Source organism: Sparus aurata, chromosome 5 (genome assembly GCF_900880675.1).
Source record: "Sparus aurata chromosome 5, fSpaAur1.1, whole genome shotgun sequence".
Taxonomy (NCBI): Eukaryota; Metazoa; Chordata; class Actinopteri; order Spariformes; family Sparidae; genus Sparus; species Sparus aurata.
The window spans coordinates 21,491,726-21,510,790 of record NC_044191.1 but is presented as its reverse complement, the minus strand read 5'-3'; the positions used below and the strand labels follow the sequence as shown (position 1 = coordinate 21,510,790).

At 45.0% G+C, this 19,065-nt stretch overlaps 1 long non-coding RNA gene across 1 annotated transcript; it reads right to left on the bottom strand.

Annotated features, from left to right (window-relative positions):
* Positions 1-6,078: 6,078 nt before the first annotated feature.
* LOC115582374 (uncharacterized) lies at positions 6,079-18,271 on the bottom strand. Its single transcript, XR_003984162.1, has 5 exons — positions 18,080-18,271; positions 8,576-8,665; positions 8,220-8,387; positions 7,871-7,966; positions 6,079-7,469 (listed from the first exon to the last, which is right to left on the bottom strand). It is a non-coding gene; the product is annotated as an uncharacterized LOC115582374 (long non-coding RNA).
* Positions 18,272-19,065: the final 794 nt, after the last annotated feature.

Below are 19,065 nucleotides of genomic sequence, written 5' to 3'. Positions count from 1 at the left end.
GTTTTTATTTAGCCTTCATCCATGAAAGGGATTAAAATCCTCCTTCAGGATTAAAGTCAGACTAAAACCAACTGCCTGAAAAGAACAAACCATTCATTAGCGGTTTCCTTTCCTCTTAAATGTTTCTGAACCAGACCTCAGGTGATTCCGTTTTCAAATCATTATGCAGTGAGCTACAAAAAAGAGTGAGGGGGGTAGTCAATAGCTTCTTACCTCACATATATTATTCTGTGTGCACAAGTCACACAAACAAGTCAAATGTAATGGCAATAAAAAGATGGGATAAAGGATGGAAAATGACTAGAATGTACAGGGAGAGAGGACCAGCCAAATTTTGGCACACTGGGATGAGTGTCTTTATTTGTACAGTGGCAACTCACGACAAAATCTCATGACAACTGGAGCAGGTCTGGGACATGCTAATTAATTTATTTACTGACGCCCAACATTTCCCCAATGAGTGAGCACGAAGGCTCCAGCTGCCATTGTATACGGGAATATTTCATTATTATTTTAACATCATGGCACATTATATAAATGTTTCTTCCGTCATACATACATAATTACAACCCGAGCTCCTATTATTGGAAATCTTTTTAAACCAGTCTTTGAAATCTTTACCCTGACCAGAGAAGTAACTTAACTGTATTCAAATCAGTTGGTTAAAGCTTAAAATAAAAATGTAAAAACGAAATAACAAACACAAGACACTGATGGTTTACAGTAAAACAGTTTCACCCTCCTGATTAATTGGAAAGAACCAATCTCTGTTTGATTGGTAATGACCTTTATCCGGGGTATAATCATGGTATATCCAACAGACACATGATTATGATTATTTTGCAAAATGAAAAGCAACTATCGCGCTTTCAGTTTTTTTATTTGAAGCAACCAAAGAAGGCTGTCTTCCAGAATGGCTCACCATGGTCAAGTTTCCTTCCAAATGTGGTGCACATTTTAACTGCATTTTGAGGAAAAATGTGTGTTACAGTATGTGTTTTCCATACACTACTGTTATGTGCTCAGCTCAGCTTCTGGGGATACAGTAATACAGTCAGAAGAGGGTGCCAGTCAGAAAAACAAAATGAAAATACAACACTTATACTGGTTTCATGTTCAGGCTGCATGGTTTATTTGGGGAAAATTGCATCTATTTCACTTCCATTTTTATACATACACCAACCTTTTCATCTCAGCCAAGTGTCACATTTTTTTTTCTGAAATATTTTTCTTTGTTTATCAAATTTCACAGGTGGAACCACACTTACTTAGGGATTGTGTGGAATGCTTAAGGGTGCTTGTACCCTTCATGCTGGACAAAACCTGCTAACATCTGGCTTTTCTCTTCACTGGGAGATGGGACAGCCACCCATTCCCAAGTCATGTAGTCATGTGGATTTATCAGCTCTACTTATCAGGAAAATTAACATATGGGTGACCTTGAGTGTCCGTAGTAATTATGAATGCAGCAAGGTAAGAAGTCAGGTGAAAAAATATAAAGAGTCTGCATAGTGAGGAGGATGGGGTGTATGGTGGGGTAAAACAAGCACAGGACCCAGGAGACTACTGCTATTGTTTGGTGTGAAACCAAAAGTCAGAGATGATTATTTTAACTTGCTGCTTTTGGTTATTTCAAACATTTCCATGTGCAGTAATGTCACTGTAACAAAACACAACCTCTCTGTACAAACCTTAGACGCATTTGCGGCATTTCTCTTCAGGGCAAATGCTACAGATTGTTAAAATAGGGGCCCGCGCTGTTCTGAAACCCAGTCAAGAAGTTTTTCTGCCCAAACCTAACCAAAGTGCGAGCGTACAACAAAGGTCCCGGAAACTTGATTAAAAAAAACCTAACCCGCCTCTCTCGCTTTCTGCCCTTCTGGTGCCGGCAGGCTACTAGACACCTCTCGGCAGGGTGCACTTTGCAAATCATCACATTTCAATATCTGTGATGTCCTCTGTCCCCGCCAATATCAAAACCAAACCTACGTCCTTGTAACCCTCCCTCTTGCTTATGAATGTTCATGACTCAAGGCATTACAGCCCCACTTCTGTGCTTGTGGCTACTAAGTGAGCCCCTTCTTTTCCCCAACAGGTCTTTAGGTTCTCCCCAGAATAGGAGAAAATACCTCCAGTTGTCATAACCGGATGAAAGTGGAGTGCCCCTCCTTGTGTTTTCTCTATTATCTTACAGATGAAGCACAACTCGAAACGGAAGTGCTCGAGTTCTTAAGCTGTCCGGTGAGATGTAACCTGGGAGAGTTCAAAGTGTTTGCGGTTATCCATGCGTGAACAGTGAGATGAGACTGGCCTCTGCCTTGCATCATCTATCACTTGATGTAACGACATGCAGTCAAAACAGAGTGCAATTCGTGGACGTCACACACACGCGCGCACACAGAAATAACCGTTTTTAATGGAATGCGATTTCCTTGAATCCACTTCAAAGATGTATCTTTTGACACACGCAGGCACGCACACACTCATTCACCACACACATACACTCACATTCCACGGTCGGCCATGTCATTATGTCAATCACTTCCTGCTTGAGTGGTACCATCTGCCCTCTCATAAAGCCACACACCATGTGGAACACTGTGCAAAGCCCCTGCTTAGCCCAGTTACATCGCACATTGCCCAGAGTTAAGACTCCCGGGTTAAAATTACGGTTTCCTTTTATAAAATCTTTTACAATATCTTCCCCTTTCTCCATTTTTTGTCGCATTAAGGGAAGGAGCCAGTGTCGTCTTGTATGCGTGTGTCCATCTGAAGCTATAGTAGACGTTTTGTTTGCATGACTGTGTCTACAGGCCTGCATGAATGCTTGTGTCAGTGATTCCCTCGACACACGTCATCCAGAAAGGCCATAATTTACATCTCTTGGATTTCAATTCAGTCATTCCCATATGTTGACCTCAGCTAGTCCACCAGATTTGTATTTCCTGTACATTTAGAGAAATGTGTAGAATTGATGCAGCAGTGGTGCATGCATACCTGTGACTGCATGGTGAATATGTAGTACGGTGACTCACTTTTGGAGACGCATGCACATCGCTATCGGTACGGGTGGTACGTCTGATCTGGGCACTACATCTTACCTTTCCCCAGCATTTTAAAGACATCTAATTAGTCATGTTTAGGGGGGTTTTCGGTCTTCTGTTTCTATGGCAACTTTTAATTAGATATTTTTTCCATCGTGTTCCAGCTCCTTGGTGGATCAACTGACACCATTTGAAAAGCGCTGTTAAAACCTGTTCTCTCAATGAATGTGTTACAAATTAAAAATAATTGTGTTTACAGCCAATTTTTGCATGGTTTAATTGTACACTGTCACTTGATGATGTCACTTGTGGAATCAATTTGCCAGTGTGAACAGGGGGATGATGTATGGTTAAAAACACGCTCAACAACACTCAGTTGAGATAGTTGTGTGGATGCATGAAGGCCTGGGTGAATTATCAATGATTATATAGATTCCTGCACCTCATGAGCTAATTAAATAAAACAATTATTACATTTTATTATGTGTATGTGGATCCGCTGTGTCCAGGCTGCCACCAGAGGCTGTAAATACAGTGTCTTGTAATGTACCCCAAGAATTGTTCCTTGGCCCCCTATTGTGGCCATGATGGACTGTATTACCTCAACAACTATAGATTTACTTTGGTAACTTCGGTATATGATTAAATACTTAATAATAATAATAATAATAATAATAATAATAATAGTAATGGTTCCATTCATTCACACACAGTCATACTGGACATTGTCATTACATTCCAGTCAGAAGAAGTGAGAAAATCTACATGTTATGAGACAGTGCTAATGCTGGAACTAAGAGTCATGTCAAGGTAGTAACCCCAATTGTTAGCACCACCCAGTTTTGTCAGATGTTAGAGGGACATGGGGCTAATATGGACCCAGTTATTACAATTTACAGGGTTTACAACAGTCATGGCTGCCTAAGCATGCATGCAGCTTATGGAGCCAGGTGCATGAAGGTCTTGAGCCAGTAGCTACAGTACCCCAAATGATAATGTGCCAGTGACCGTTTAGCCAGCGAGGGCCCAGAGTTTTTTCCTAACTACAGTTCGGAGCCACAGATCTGGAAAGACAATACCATGCTTCTTTGGCTTCTCATGCTGCTTCCTCTCCTTCTTCTCTAGTTGTGCCCATCTTCTTCTTCTACTCATTATTTTCTCTACACTTGTGCCTCTCCTATTCTATTTGTGTTTCTTCTCCTCCCTTTCAATTCATTATTTTGATGTCTTGTTAACGAACCCAACAGCGCCAGCTACCAGTGTTTTCACCTTGTGAGTCTATGCATGTGTGTGTGTTATCGTGGCAACATGTGGTCCTGTCGTCCACCACTTGTAGCAGGAACTAGCACGGACGCAGGTTTGAGTTGTATATGTATATGTGCCATGTGTGGTCAGATATTGTCAGCGCGATACTTTGACATCGTGCAAGTGGCAGTCACAAAATTCTGCAATTTTTTTTCGTTGTGATCAAAATGAAGGCCAAGTTCGAAGATGGTCGTGGTCTGAGCGAGGGGGCTCGAAGTAGGGGTGTTGCCCGCCCCTATTTTATGCTACTGGCCCACATTCTGTAGACACCTATTGTGGTGAGAACTACCTCAGGAGCAATTTTGAGTACCTTACCTTATTATTATATGTCTGTCCATCTGTGTGTGTGTGTGTCAATTTGTCGTTGTGATAGCATCACAACCATGCAAGACGCAGTTTTAAAGCTTAACAGGTGTGTGGTTGAGATAGAAGTTCCGAATTTGAAGAGGGGTGCAGTTTATATATAGTAATATAGTTATGAAAACTAACAGGTTGGATCGTGAACATGTTGGCAGGTGTTACCTACCTGCTCTCATTCCAATCACAAAAAGGCCATTTAGTTTAGTTAATTTAGATAATTTTCAGACATTTATTCTAGTAGTTTTCTTACTATAACTTTAGATGACAACAGATTGGACACGGATTGTTACTGATGACAGTTTTGCATCTGTCCATTTGTGATATATGTCTACCCCTCCTCTTGTAAATGAAGCAGAGCTCCTGAATCGATTACATTTTTTCCGGACTTGCCAGGTGTATTGCTCTAGGCAGATGTATCTCACTCTCCCATATGCTTTTCGTTGTCTTTGCTTATCAATGTTAAATGGTATTACAAATCAAAGAGACCGGAACGACAGATGGCCTCTTTAATATGGTTTAATACATCTGCTTTTTAACCAATTCCATGACGCGCCTCAAGCTGCAATTCCCTGAAACAACTGCAAAATGTGACCAGGAATAACTCAAAGTGTAAAACAAGTGTATGTTTCCTAATGCTATGCATCAACCTGGCTAGTTCAAAAGGGGATTACACTGAATAAAAAAGGAAATGGATGTAGGTAAATGAAATAATTTACAGGAACATGAAGGATTAAAGATTTTAATAATGTAAGACTTAAGTGCTTTCAAAGTTATGCACAGCAGAAGGAATTTATGAAGACATTTTCAATTGATTTCAAATGATTTTTTTTTTACATCATACTGTCTTGGTATGCTGTTCACAGTTTGTTTTGTTCATTTTATGTTCCTGCCTGCCCTTATGTTACCTTGATGCTAGGTGACCAGTGTTAAAATCATCAAATCCTGAAAAGATCATTGTGTGAAACTGCCATTTTAACTTTTGGAACTTGGCTTTGTTTGTTGCACTGTAAACCCGAATAAGTTCAGAATACTCAAAACTTTTGTGGAAACCGATTACCTCAAAGTTTTTGAGTAAGTAAATTAGAATATTTAAGTAAGTTTGTACTTACATATTTTTACATCATTTACACTCAAATATTACTTATTATAAAAAAAAAATTGTGAGTGTACTGTACTTAAAACATTTGTTTTAATTTGTATATACGTTTTAATTTTTTTGTAATGACTTATGATGATATTGTACTTAATTGATCAACATCTTTAAACTAAAAAAATATACTGGTTAGTAACCAAAAAGAATTTTACAAAGCTCATAAACTATTTTTTTTTAAGTTCAGAATACTCAAATAAACTTCTTCACACAAAAATGTAGAATATTTCAATGTTTTTATTCAGATTTTATTCTTTTTCTCCAAACCACTTTGGTCACAGCAACAGAGCTGTAAGTATACAAACACCACATACACACATCTGTATGTTAACCATGGACATCCAACTTGTAAAACCAGGCCAGTAAAACCAGGCCAACAAATGCACAATCTGAAAATGTAAACACACCCCATTTGGTTGAAGGATACCTTGCATATCATGAACCGTCAACATATACATCCACACATACATTATATAAAAACAGATTTGTATGGTTATGTATAAATCACTGCAAATGTTTAAATGTTTGTATAAAAGCATTGGGAACTTGTGCTCAGTGTAAAGTAATGGCCTTTCAAAACAGCATCTTCAAGTTTTTTTTACATCTATGGCCATTCAAGGAAATAAATAATTTGAAATGAATAAAAAATAAATTAAATAAATAACCAAAAAGTAAATATCAGGATATCAGATATCAAGTCATTGCACATGAATAAAAAATAAATCAAATAAATAACCAAAAAGGAAATGTATAGATTTAAAATCTATGCCTTTTGAAAAGAGAGGCCAACAAAAACTCTGTTTCTCCAGGTAAACGAATCAGACACACCCTTTTGGTGCATTATTTTTGTCCTGCACTCACCCTGGTGCATTTTTGGAAGTTAGTGTATATCTGCATAAGCAGAAAAAAAACTGTTTAATATCCCTCTTGTTGTCCTCCTGGGTCAAGAAAGGAAGGAAAGAAAGATGGAGGAAGGGAACAGATTAGATCATGGCAGGAAGAAGAATGTAGGGAAAGAAGGGAGAAAGGAAGGAAAGAAGTCAGGGCAAAGTAAACAGATTGGGTCAAGGAAGGAAGAAGAAGAAAAGATGTAGGGAAAGAAGGGAGGGAGCAAAGAAAAAAGAAAGAAAGCAAAGGGAACAGATTGGGTCTAGGAAGGAAGAAGGAAAGGAAATGATGGTGGAAGAGGGGAGAAAGGAGGGAAAGAAGGACCATTCGAAACAGGAGGACAACAGGCACATCTTAAATCAATGTAACAACAAACATGCTACATCATACAGGTAACGTCTACACTGTAAGCAGGTCATTTTTCAAAGAGAGCAGAGCAGGTTTCAGGGGTGCACCGTCATCCAACCCCATTAGAACCTTCTGTATGAAGTGAAGGTGCCAACGAGCTTCTTTGGGTAGTCGAGATGTAACACATACACCAGCCCAAACAGTAACACATATGCATCGGCAAACGTGGCAATGTCCCTCATGATGAATTCATCTTCCACCACAATGGCTGTGGATACGGGACTGAAGTGAACGGGAGATGCACTTCTTTCTCTGATCATCGTGACAATACCAATGGGTGTGTCCCCGATGTCTGGCTCCTCTGATTCCTCAGTCTCGAAAATGCAAAAGTACACTGGTAACTATTTCTGAATACTTATACAGCTGCCCATTCAAAAATTAAGTATACAACTAAGTATTACACAATAACAACAAAGATAAGTTAACCTCCTCCACTACTCCTCTCCCCCCCCAATTAAGGTTAAGTGGCTCAACTAGAAAATTTCCCCTCAGATATTTTGAGAAATCCCTTGGACCTCTGCTGGGGGTGCCATCTTAACCTGTGTGTGAGTGTGAGTGAGTGTGAGTGAGTGAGCAGAAAGAGAGGAGTGAGTATGTGATGGTGAGAAAAAGAAGCCTTAGGGCCCTACTTACAACACCAAGGCACTTCAAAAGAGCTCCAATGGTAAAAGGTGATTAGTGATGAGATCTTTTATATAAATATATTAAGACTTACGTTCCAAGTCTTGAAAAACTGTGTGTCCTCTTCCCGCAGGTATACTGAGAGAGCACGAAGGGCCACAGTGCGTTTCATGTTGATATCCTGCACATCCTGGGTGGATAAACAAAGACACATGAGAAAAAAAACAGGGGCCCTTTGCTGCCGACAAAGTATGACTTACTGTACTAAATATGTACATGTTACAGGATAACTAATTGATTTAAAGTTAAAAGTGAAGGACTGCCCCTTGTGTAGTAGTAGTATATAGTAATGAAGTGGTAGTAAATGCTGACAATCCTGGGAGCCAGCTGTTCCATGTGGATAAAATTTAGACAAAGTCCATTTTAGCTTTTTTTCAACTCACCTCAGTTTCATAATACTGTAGGATGTCTCACAGTGCTCCTGCCACCCTTCCAGTACGAGCTGCCTTCTGTCTGTAAAGTTCTATGAGCTGTGGAATGTGCCGATCTAGTTCAGAATAAAACTGGTTCCGTAAATTTACATTGGTGATCCTGTGGAACTCAGCACAGACCTACAAAATAACATGGACACACAAAGTATGTGAAAGACAGTAAAATACCAAAGGGAAACACATCATAGTCACATTTGATGGGTGCACTATCTTTTTAAAATGAATAGCCAGTACAATAAAAATAGTTGAAGATGAGCAGAAAACACTTTGAGTCTGTGTATTATTGTTTTTGTTATTATTATTTTTACCTGTGATTGGACCTGAAGGGCAGGCCATCTCTCCAGAAAGTCCTTCACCAATGGCTCTCAGTGCTCTTCTCTGGTCTCAGGTGTTTGATCCTGTGGGATGACATAAAAAATAGCACTCTGAAACCACTCAAACAATGCAGTCCAAATTTCTAATTAGAATATTTTAGCTAGAAATAAATAAAGTAATTTATACATTTTAAAACACAGATTGTGAACCCTTTCCAGTCAGTTCATGCAACACGTCCTCACCAAAGACCGGTGGTAACGTAATGTTAACTGTGACCGCGTGTTACGCTTAATTTGTAAACAAGTGCAAAAACTGCTCACTGAGCAGCACCGGACTTGTCTGTATCATGCCCCGGCCACGTTACTACGACTACTACCACTACTGCCGTTACTTATGTAGTGGTATGAGGCATCACTGCCTTATTAGACTTAGTTTGGCTGCATCACGGTCCCTCTGGCTTATTAGCCAATCACTGCTCTTCCCAAGGGGATAAAAGTGGGCCGTGTCCCCCCTCCTGACCTCTCGCTTCCTGCCTTTTCGGCCCGCCTACTTCCGGGTCGTCGTATGTGCCGCTAGCGCCCGAGCACAGGTAAGCACACATTGCCGTGCTGTTTTTTTGTATATTCGTCCGTGTTTCATTTAATTAAAACCGTCGTTCCCTAATAGACTTGGCGTCTTCACCGCGGTCGAGCCAACCGGTCAGGGGCTGTTTATTGCTGCAACCAGAGCATTGGTGAGTGATGACATGCTTCTGCCATTTATTGCTGTAGCCAGGTGCTAAGCCCCTCTTCTGCTCCTCTCCCTCTAACAGTCTGCTGGTTGTGTGCTGCATGGTGGCTGTCTTCCCTGCTACGTTTGGTTTCTTCACCCCTCTCCCTCTTTGGGAGGGATGCCAATGCACTCTGACTTATAGCTGGAACTGAAACGCTAACGCTAAGCTAATGCTAACGTTAGCTGCGAGCACAGCTGATTAATCACGGCTTTTACCGCTGCTACCTTGCTGCCGCTGCTTCGCCGCTGTCTGCCGCTGTTCTGCTGCTTCGCCGCTGTTCTGCTGCTTTGCTGCTGCTGCTCCGACGGCCTGGCTCTGGTCCGGTCAGCCGCCGGTGGTCAGCCTGTTTCCTGCTGCTAAGTGCGGTGCTGCTTCGTGTGTGTGTGGCTGTCACTCGTACTGGATGCAACGAGTTTGCTAGAACTCTCAGCCACTCACTAAAACTGTAATTCTGTGTGTGTGTGTGTGTGTGTGTGTCTTAAGTGCAATCTGGCAAGGTTTGGTTTAATTGTTTATTTATTTATTCCCTGTTTAATGGTTGAATTTCTGTTGTTAATTTGATCAATTTGAGTTAAAACTGTTAAAACTGGTTAATTGTTGAGTTGATATCTCTGGCCAGAGACTTGTTTCTTTTGTTTGTTGGGTTGATTTATTAATCTAATTTAACACTTTTCAGTTTATTAATTGATCATTTACATGTGTGGGCACGCATTATAAAAGATTTTGTCCTTAAATTTGAGCCCTTTTTAATCGTGTTTTCCTCTCCCCTTTAGTGCTGAAGGCTGACGGTGGTGGTGGTGGTCCTCCTGGGTGGTGGTGGTCCCCTGTGTGCTGTGTGATCCCTTTTTAAGATTTTCTTTGTTTGCACGTCACGTTTTGCTGTGTGCGTGGGGTGTTCTCCTTTTTCTTTTGGATGTCACTTCCCCTACCAAACCCCTCTCCCAGCCGGTAAGCCTCAGCCTACGTCCCCCTTTTTGGTTGGGCTCCCTTCTTTCTGTTGCATTGCCAATCTTGTGCTTATCTTTTAATAAATAAAATATTGTATATGATCATTGAACGCCGTCTCTTTCTCCCTCCCTGAGTGAACGAACCTGAGTGTCCTTTTCGTTTTGAAGGTAATAATTGACCTTTAGTACGGGTCCTTGGGCCCTAACCCAAGGTGGCGTTGTTGGTATCTGGTGTATAACGTAGTAATAGCCCTCGTGTCGCCACAAACTTGGCGTTGTCGGCAGGATACACTCAGTCGAGGTAGACGTGTGTTCCATGTTTTCTTTTTGCCTGTTGATTTTCAGATTGCCTTGTGTGTGAATGAATGGCAGCTTGACGAACCAGCGGTGAGTATCGTTTTTCTTTTTTTGTAGCCGTGGCTCTAGCGTTCAGTTTAGCTATAACTTTATCAAAATGGAGGGAGAGCTACAAGAGTTGAGGGATTTGGTGGCACAGTTGAGGGCGGAGAATGACAGATTGCAGCAGGAGCAGGCTGCGCCCGTGCCTGGTCCTAGTGCTGCACCTGCCATTCCTGCTGAACCTCTCACCACACCGTCCACTTCTATCGCTCCTGTAACAGAGCGACTGGTCCTTGTACCCAGAGATAGAAAGTGCCCAGCGTTTCGGGGTAGATCAGGTATAGGGCTAGAGGAGTGGATTGAGGAAGCTCAGGCTTGCATGAGGGCTCGCCACCTGTCCACATTTGATCAAGCGTTCTTTCTTTTTGACCATCTAGAGGGAGAGGCGCGTGAAGAAATAAAATATCGCTCGACCGCTGATAGAAGTGACCCAGCCAAAATTATCGTGGTATTGCGAGAGCTGTATGGTTGTGCCGACTCGTACGTTGCCTTACAGGAGGCGTTTTTCTCGAGGCGACAACAAGATGGGGAGACTCTGCAAGAGTTCTCCCTCGCGTTAATGAGTTTGATGTCTGCGGTGAAACAAAGTGCTCCAAGCGAGATGCTAATTGCAGATGTTTTGCTGCGCGATCAGTTTATCGAAAATGTCATTGATGGTTCCCTTCGTCGAGAATTAAAACAATTAGTACGCAGGCAGCCTACCGTCTCTCTGCTGGTTGCTAGAGCAGAGGCAATTAGGTGGGAGCGAGAGGGATTGCCAGGGGGTGTGCGCGGCCGAAGCCACTCAGTTCCTTCGTTGATGGGCTTGCAGTGTGGCGTCCAGACTGCTTCTTTAGTGGCTAGTCCACCCCAGGCTTCAGAGCTGCAGGAGGTGAAACAAATGTTGAAGCTCCAACAGGAACAGCTTAAACATCTCACAGAAACTCTTGCTCAGCTGCAGATCAATCAGCAGCGTAACCATTCTTACCGTGGTCCGGTCATCTGCCGGCGATGTCAGCAGCCAGGCCACTTTGCCAGGGAGTGCAGAGGAGAGCGTGCCCCTCCTCAACAGTCAGTGTCTGCTTCCTCGCGGCCAGTCTCCCGGCTGGATCCAGCTCAGCCTTCGGGAAACTAGCGCCCGTCGAACTGCGGAGCCAAAGTTCGAGGGGAGTTGCCGCTGGCTCACCTGTCATGTGGGGGGATCGCAGAGAAGCTAAGCTAATCAGCACTTGTCCACACATGGATGTGGTTATGGGGGGAGTAACAGTTCCTTGTTTAGTGGACACTGGGTCCATGGTGTCCACAGTCCAAGAAAGCTTCTTCCGGCAACACTTTGAGACTTGGGACCAAGAGAAACTTAAGTCTTGCCATTGGCTTCAGCTTCAAGCCGCCAATGGACTGCCCATCCCATACCTTGGCTACTTGGAACTCGAAGTCGAGCTCTGTGGTCGGACTTTGCCAGGGTGTGGGCTACTGGTGGTCAAGGACCCTCCAGCTGATGCATCTCTTCCTGCCCCGGGTGTCTTGGGGATGAACATTTTACGAAGGTGCTACAGCACCTTGTTTGGGCAACATGGCTCTGCCCTGTTTAAGCTACCCACCGTCACTGAAGCACCAAAGTCTGTGGTGCAGGCATTGCAGAGATGCCATCAAGCCTCTCTGACTTCCTCTTTTGATGCCGTTGGTAAGGTTAAGCTGCGAGGCAAGAAAGCTTGCCGTATCTTTGGTGGCACTATGCAGCTTGTTCCAGCTACCTGTTCTGCACAGCATTCTGGGACTACTGTGCTCTTTGAGCCCTCGGATCGGGGTCTCCCTGCTGGACTGCTTGCGTCTCCAGCACTGGTTCAAGTGGAGGGAGGTACTGTGTATATACCTGTCGTAAACGTTGGAACATCTGATGTGCTGCTTTACCCTCGTACAGAGGTCGGTGCATTGCGTGAGGTTTGTGTGGTGAGCTTACCCTCCAGTGTTAAGGAGGTTCCAACTTATCTGGCCACCATTGCATCCCAGGCTGTGGTTCCTACGCTGCAAGACCAAATAGATGCGGTTGATCTATCTGCTTTGTCAGCTGAAGAACAGAAGGAAGCCAGACTCCTTCTTTGGAAATATGCTTCTGTCTTTTCCACTCACGACAGCGACCTGGGGTGCACCAACCTGATCGCACATGAAATCCCGCTTCTTGACGACACTCCCATCCGTCAACGCTATCGACGTATTCCGCCATCAGAGTACGAAGTAGTCAAGGAGCACATTAACCAGCTGCTAGGTGCACAGGTCATCAGGGAAAGCTGCAGTCCGTTTGCTTCACCGATCGTGCTGGTTAAAAAGAAGGATGGTAGTCTGCGCTTGTGCGTAGACTATCGGCAGCTTAACCACAGGACCCGAAAAGACGCATTTCCTCTTCCTCGGATCGAGGAGTCACTGGATGCACTCACCGGAGCCCGCTGGTTTTCCACTATGGATTTAGCCAGTGGGTACAATCAGGTCCCGGTGGCGGAGGCCGACCGACCCAAGACGGCGTTTTGCACTCCTTTCGGACTTTTTGAGTGGAATCGCATGCCCTTTGGGTTGTGTAATGCACCCAGCACTTTCCAGCGACTTATGCAGCGTGTTTTTGGAGATCAGCAATGTCAGTCGCTGCTCTTGTACCTGGATGACATTGTGGTTTTTTCATCTACCTTTCAACAACATCTTGAGAGACTGGAAGTGGTACTGCAGCGATTACAACACGAGGGCCTGAAGGCCAAGTTGTCAAAGTGCTCCTTTTTTCAACAGGAGGTGCGTTACTTGGGCCACATTATTTCAGCCGAAGGTGTTTCCACTGATCCGAGCAAGCTTGAGGTGGTAGCCAACTGGCAGCCTCCCACCACCATCTTGGCGCTGCGGTCCTTTCTCGGATTTGCAAGCTACTATCGTCGCTTTGTGGAAGGCTTTGCCAAGTTGGCTGCCCCTCTACATCGCCTTGTAGCTGAACTTGTGGGGTCCAAGTCCAGACGCTCTGAACCAGTTGTGGGAAAATGGACAGGAGAACATCAGCGGAGCTTTGAGGCTCTAAAATCTAAGCTTACCACCGCACCCGTGCTGGCATACGCTGACTTCTCCCTTCCTTTCATCTTGGAGGTCGACGCAAGCCATGGGGGCCTGGGCGCAGTGCTCTCCCAAGAGCAAGAAGGAAAAGTGCGGCCCATTGCCTTCGCCAGTCGTAGCTTAAGGCCGACTGAACGCAACCCTGTCAATTATAGCTCTATGAAGCTGGAGTTTCTGGCGCTAAAATGGGCTATGACTGATAAATTTCGAGAATACCTGCTTGGCCACAAATGTCTTGTCTTCACAGACAATAATCCGCTTAGCCATCTGTCATCAGCTAAGCTTGGAGCCCTGGAGCAGCGTTGGGCAGCCCAACTTGCGTCATTTGACTTTGAGATCCGTTACCGCTCTGGCAAGAGTAACACAAATGCGGATGCTCTGTCGCGCTTGCATCCTCCCAGAACCACGGACCTTGAGATCATCGTCTCCGGCACATCACTTCCTCAGCCCTTGCAACAGGCTCTCCAGGCCAGTGGGCCTACAGCCTGTCAGGCTGCTGTTCAGGCCCTGCCTCAGCATCTGCCTGCAGACATTGGAGAACTTCAGCGAGCTGATCCTGTGACCCAGGAAGTCCTTGTGTTTTGGCAGCAGAAACGATACCCGAATCATGACGATCGTAAGCGGTTATCTCCACCAGCCTTGGTGCTTCTCAAGCAGTGGGAGCGATTGATTGAACGGGCCGGAGTGGTGTACCGGCAAGTCTCTCGCTCTGACGGGGGAGAACTAGTTCTCCAGGTGCTTTTGCCAGCTGCTTTGAGGGACAAAGTCCTTATGGAGGTCCATCAAAATCATGGGCACCAGGGGGTGGGCAGGACTTTGGAATTGCTCAGGCAGCGGTGCTATTGGCCGGGGATGTCAACCGATGTGAAGCGTTGGTGTCAAACTTGTGAGCGGTGCCAAGTGGCTAAAGACTCTGGGCCACCCGTTCGTAGCTTCATGGGACATCTGCTTGCTTCAGAGCCTAATGAAATCCTGGCAATGGATTTTACAATGCTTGAACCAACCCATAACGGGCTGGAGAACGTCCTTGTGCTGACGGATGTGTTCAGCAAATATACACTCGCCATTCCCACTCGTGACCAGCGTGCCTCTACAGTGGCACAAGCGCTCGTCACGGAGTGGTTCTCCAAGTTTGGTGTTCCAGCGCGCATTCATTCTGATCAGGGTCGCAACTTTGAAAGTGCACTCATTCGACAGCTGTGCGGTCTCTATAACATCGAAAAATCCCGCACCACACCGTACCATCCGGCAGGTAATGGTCAGTGTGAGCGTTTTAATCGCACTCTTCATGACTTGCTGCGCACTTTGCCTCCCTCTAGGAAGCGTGACTGGCACTCCTGTCTACCTCAGATACTGTACGCCTATAACACCACACCGCATCAGTCCACTGGGGAATCGCCATTTTTCCTCATGTTTGGTCGTGAGGCAAGGCTCCCTGTTGACTTCTTGCTGGGAAGAGTGCAGGATCCTGTTGATGGGACAGTGAATGACTGGGTCCGGGAGCATCAGACTCGGTTACATGTGGCTTTTGACGGCGTCCGAGGCCGACTGAAGGAGGCAGCCCAACGCCGGAAGGAAAACCATGACCAGTCTGTCCGGTCAGAACCACTGGTGGTGGGCCAGTCAGTGATTTTAAAGGAGTTTGGTTGGAAGGGTCGGCATAAGATCCAGGATAAGTGGAATCCTGTGGTGCATCGAGTGATCAAAGCTCCCCCTGGCAATGGGGCAGTGTATACAGTTGCACCAGAGGACGACCCTGCCAAAGTCAAACGGGTACATCGAACACTGCTTAAAGCCATAGTTGGGATGGCTGCTTCAGGCGACAACCCTGCTCCTCTTCCCATCATACTTGGCCGGCGGGCAGTGTCCGAGAGCTCCTCTGACGATGAGGACTTGATGGCTGTGGTAAGGGACCCCCTTTTCCCACCAGCTGATCACTCTGCTGGAGAAGCCCAACTGGCTCCTGCATCAGCGACACCCGTTGCTTTAACAGTCCCATTGCACCCTGCTCTTTTGGGTTCTTCGGTCTCTCCCTCTTCTGGGAGCAACGACACCGCTGCGCTACGTGCAGTAACCTTACCCTCAGCACTTCCTGTTCACTCGACGGCACGGTCCCCTTCTCTAAGCACCGCCCCCTTGGCAGTCCCTCAATCAGGGAACGATGAAGCTGTCAGGCGACGGACAACCTGATCTACCGCTGGACACCACTCAAACCTCCATCACTTACCCAGGCCTGCCAGTGAGGTTGCTCAGGCGGGGCCCTCAGCCGTTCAGTCAAGTGCTGTGTCTGCTTTCTTTAGACCATGGTCTTAGAGTTGAGTTTCTTAAGTGCATCGTCGGGTCGACGATGAAAATGGGGGGGGTGGATTGTAGTGGTATGAGGCATCACTGCCTTATTAGACTTAGTTTGGCTGCATCACGGTCCCTCTGGCTTATTAGCCAATCACTGCTCTTCCCAAGGGGATAAAAGTGGGCCGTGTCCCCCCTCCTGACCTCTCGCTTCCTGCCTTTTCAGCCCGCCTACTTCCGGGTCGTCGTATGTGCCGCTAGCGCCCGAGCACAGGTAAGCACACATTGCCGTGCTGTTTTTTTGTATATTCGTCCGTGTTTCATTTAATTAAAACCGTCGTTCCCTAATAGACTTGGCGTCTTCACCGCGGTCGAGCCAACCGGTCAGGGGCTGTTTATTGCTGCAACCAGAGCATTGGTGAGTGATGACATGCTTCTGCCATTTATTGCTGTAGCCAGGTGCTAAGCCCCTCTTCTGCTCCTCTCCCTCTAACAGTCTGCTGGTTGTGTGCTGCATGGTGGCTGTCTTCCCTGCTACGTTTGGTTTCTTCACCCCTCTCCCTCTTTGGGAGGGATGCCAATGCACTCTGACTTATAGCTGGAACTGAAACGCTAACGCTAAGCTAATGCTAACGTTAGCTGCGAGCACAGCTGATTAATCACGGCTTTTACCGCTGCTACCTTGCTGCCGCTGCTTCGCCGCTGTCTGCCGCTGTTCTGCTGCTTCGCCGCTGTTCTGCTGCTTTGCTGCTGCTGCTCCGACGGCCTGGCTCTGGTCCGGTCAGCCGCCGGTGGTCAGCCTGTTTCCTGCTGCTAAGTGCGGTGCTGCTTCGTGTGTGTGTGGCTGTCACTCGTACTGGATGCAACGAGTTTGCTAGAACTCTCAGCCACTCACTAAAACTGTAATTCTGCGTGTGTGTGTGTGTGTCTTAAGTGCAATCTGGCAAGGTTTGGTTTAATTGTTTATTTATTTATTCCCTGTTTAATGGTTGAATTTCTGTTGTTAATTTGATCAATTTGAGTTAAAACTGTTAAAACTGGTTAATTGTTGAGTTGATATCTCTGGCAAGAGACTTGTTTCTTTTGTTTGTTGGGTTGATTTATTAATCTAATTTAACACTTTTCAGTTTATTAATTGATCATTTACATGTGTGGGCACGCATTATAAAAGATTTTGTCCTTAAATTTGAGCCCTTTTTAATCGTGTTTTCCTCTCCCCTTTAGTGCTGAAGGCTGACGGTGGTGGTGGTCCCCTGTGTGCTGTGTGATCCCTTTTTAAGATTTTCTTTGTTTGCACGTCACGTTTTGCTGTGTGCGTGGGGTGTTCTCCTTTTTCTTTTGGATGTCACTTCCCCTACCAAACCCCTCTCCCAGCCGGTAAGCCTCAGCCTACGTCCCCCTTTTTGGTTGGGCTCCCTTCTTTCTGTTGCATTGCCAATCTTGTGCTTATCTTTTAATAAATAAAATATTGTATATGATCATTGAACGCCGTCTCTTTCTCCCTCCCTGAGTGAACGAACCTGAGTGTCCTTTTCGTTTTGAAGGTAATAATTGACCTTTAGTACGGGTCCTTGGGCCCTAACCCAAGGTGGCGTTGTTGGTATCTGGTGTATAACGTAGTAATAGCCCTCGTGTTGCCACACTTATACTAACACCGGACTCGTCCCCACCCCCCCACACAAACAAACACACACACACACACACACACACACCGTCTTCTTACTTCGAGGGGGAGGCGGCTTTACCGGACCATACCGGCTTATTTTTAACCAAATGTTAACTTTACCAGCAGAAACACAATTATAAAGAATAAAAATAGCGTCGACTGAAAATATTTATCGTCATTATTGCACTCAGTTCGCAACACATCCTCGCCAAAGAGCGGTAACTGTGACCGCGTGTTACGCTGAATGTGTAAAATAAAGCGCAGACAAACAAAAAACAACAAAAACTATTTCGTTGTGGCATTTATGCAATTAAACAACATGCAAGTGAGTTTTGGAAGACTTTACCCTTATACTTACAAGTTTTCTTAACTTCAGCAGCCGATGCACTCCCCTCGCTTCACGACCGCCATGTTGGTTTGATTTTTGCCTCGTTCGGTGCCGCCAACGTAATGGCGCAATGACGTCATTACGTTGCACGCCTCCGTGCATTCAAAGGTTTTGAGTAAGGTCGTGATGATCGCTCAGACAATTTAAGTAGCACGAAATTATAACTGCATTCCTCGTTCGGAACACTTAGTAACTTAAAGTTGGGTTGACGTGTTAGCGGATTTTGTTTGTTTCACAATACTTTTGAGTTAGTAGTAGTGTTCGGGTTTACAGTGTGGTTACATTACTGAAGTCCAGGTAGTGTTCCATAGCCAGTTTGGTATGTCATTGGTGTTTTGTGGAAATGTTTGATTGTGGCTCAGCCGCGATACATAGATGCTTCTGATGAAGGCTAATGTGCAGACGAATCAAAGACAGGTATAACTAAACATTTGTTTTGGCTCTTCAAACTCTAGAATACCTGTAAGACATGTTCTCCTCAGCATGACAGTCTGTTACCATACATTTTCCGATCACTTCAGGAGGTAATAATGAGCTCTCACACCCTCACGTGTGTTTGCGTGTGAGGCAGCCATGGCCCAGCAGCCAGACCGGGAATACCCGGGAACTCAAGCTCTTTTGGCTTCATGCACCGCTAATCAATGCTGTGTTCAGATTTTGTACATTTGTAAATTTCTGTAAATTTGTTGTTTAAAATAAGTAAACTTCCACCCTGATTGACTTTTGTGGAAACTTTCATGAGTATTTGAGCATGTTAAATGGTTATCCACTCCACACATTGATGCTATACATATTCAAAATACCCACCACTTTGCATTACACTGACTTGCTCGTTGTAGGTGCGTTTCAACAAAATGAAAGTGTCTCCGATTCTTGCCCAAAGTTTGCTAATCATGTTCATTCTAAGTTTCTCTGTGTGAGCTTTCTGTTCTTTATTGATGCTTGTCTTTACTCAG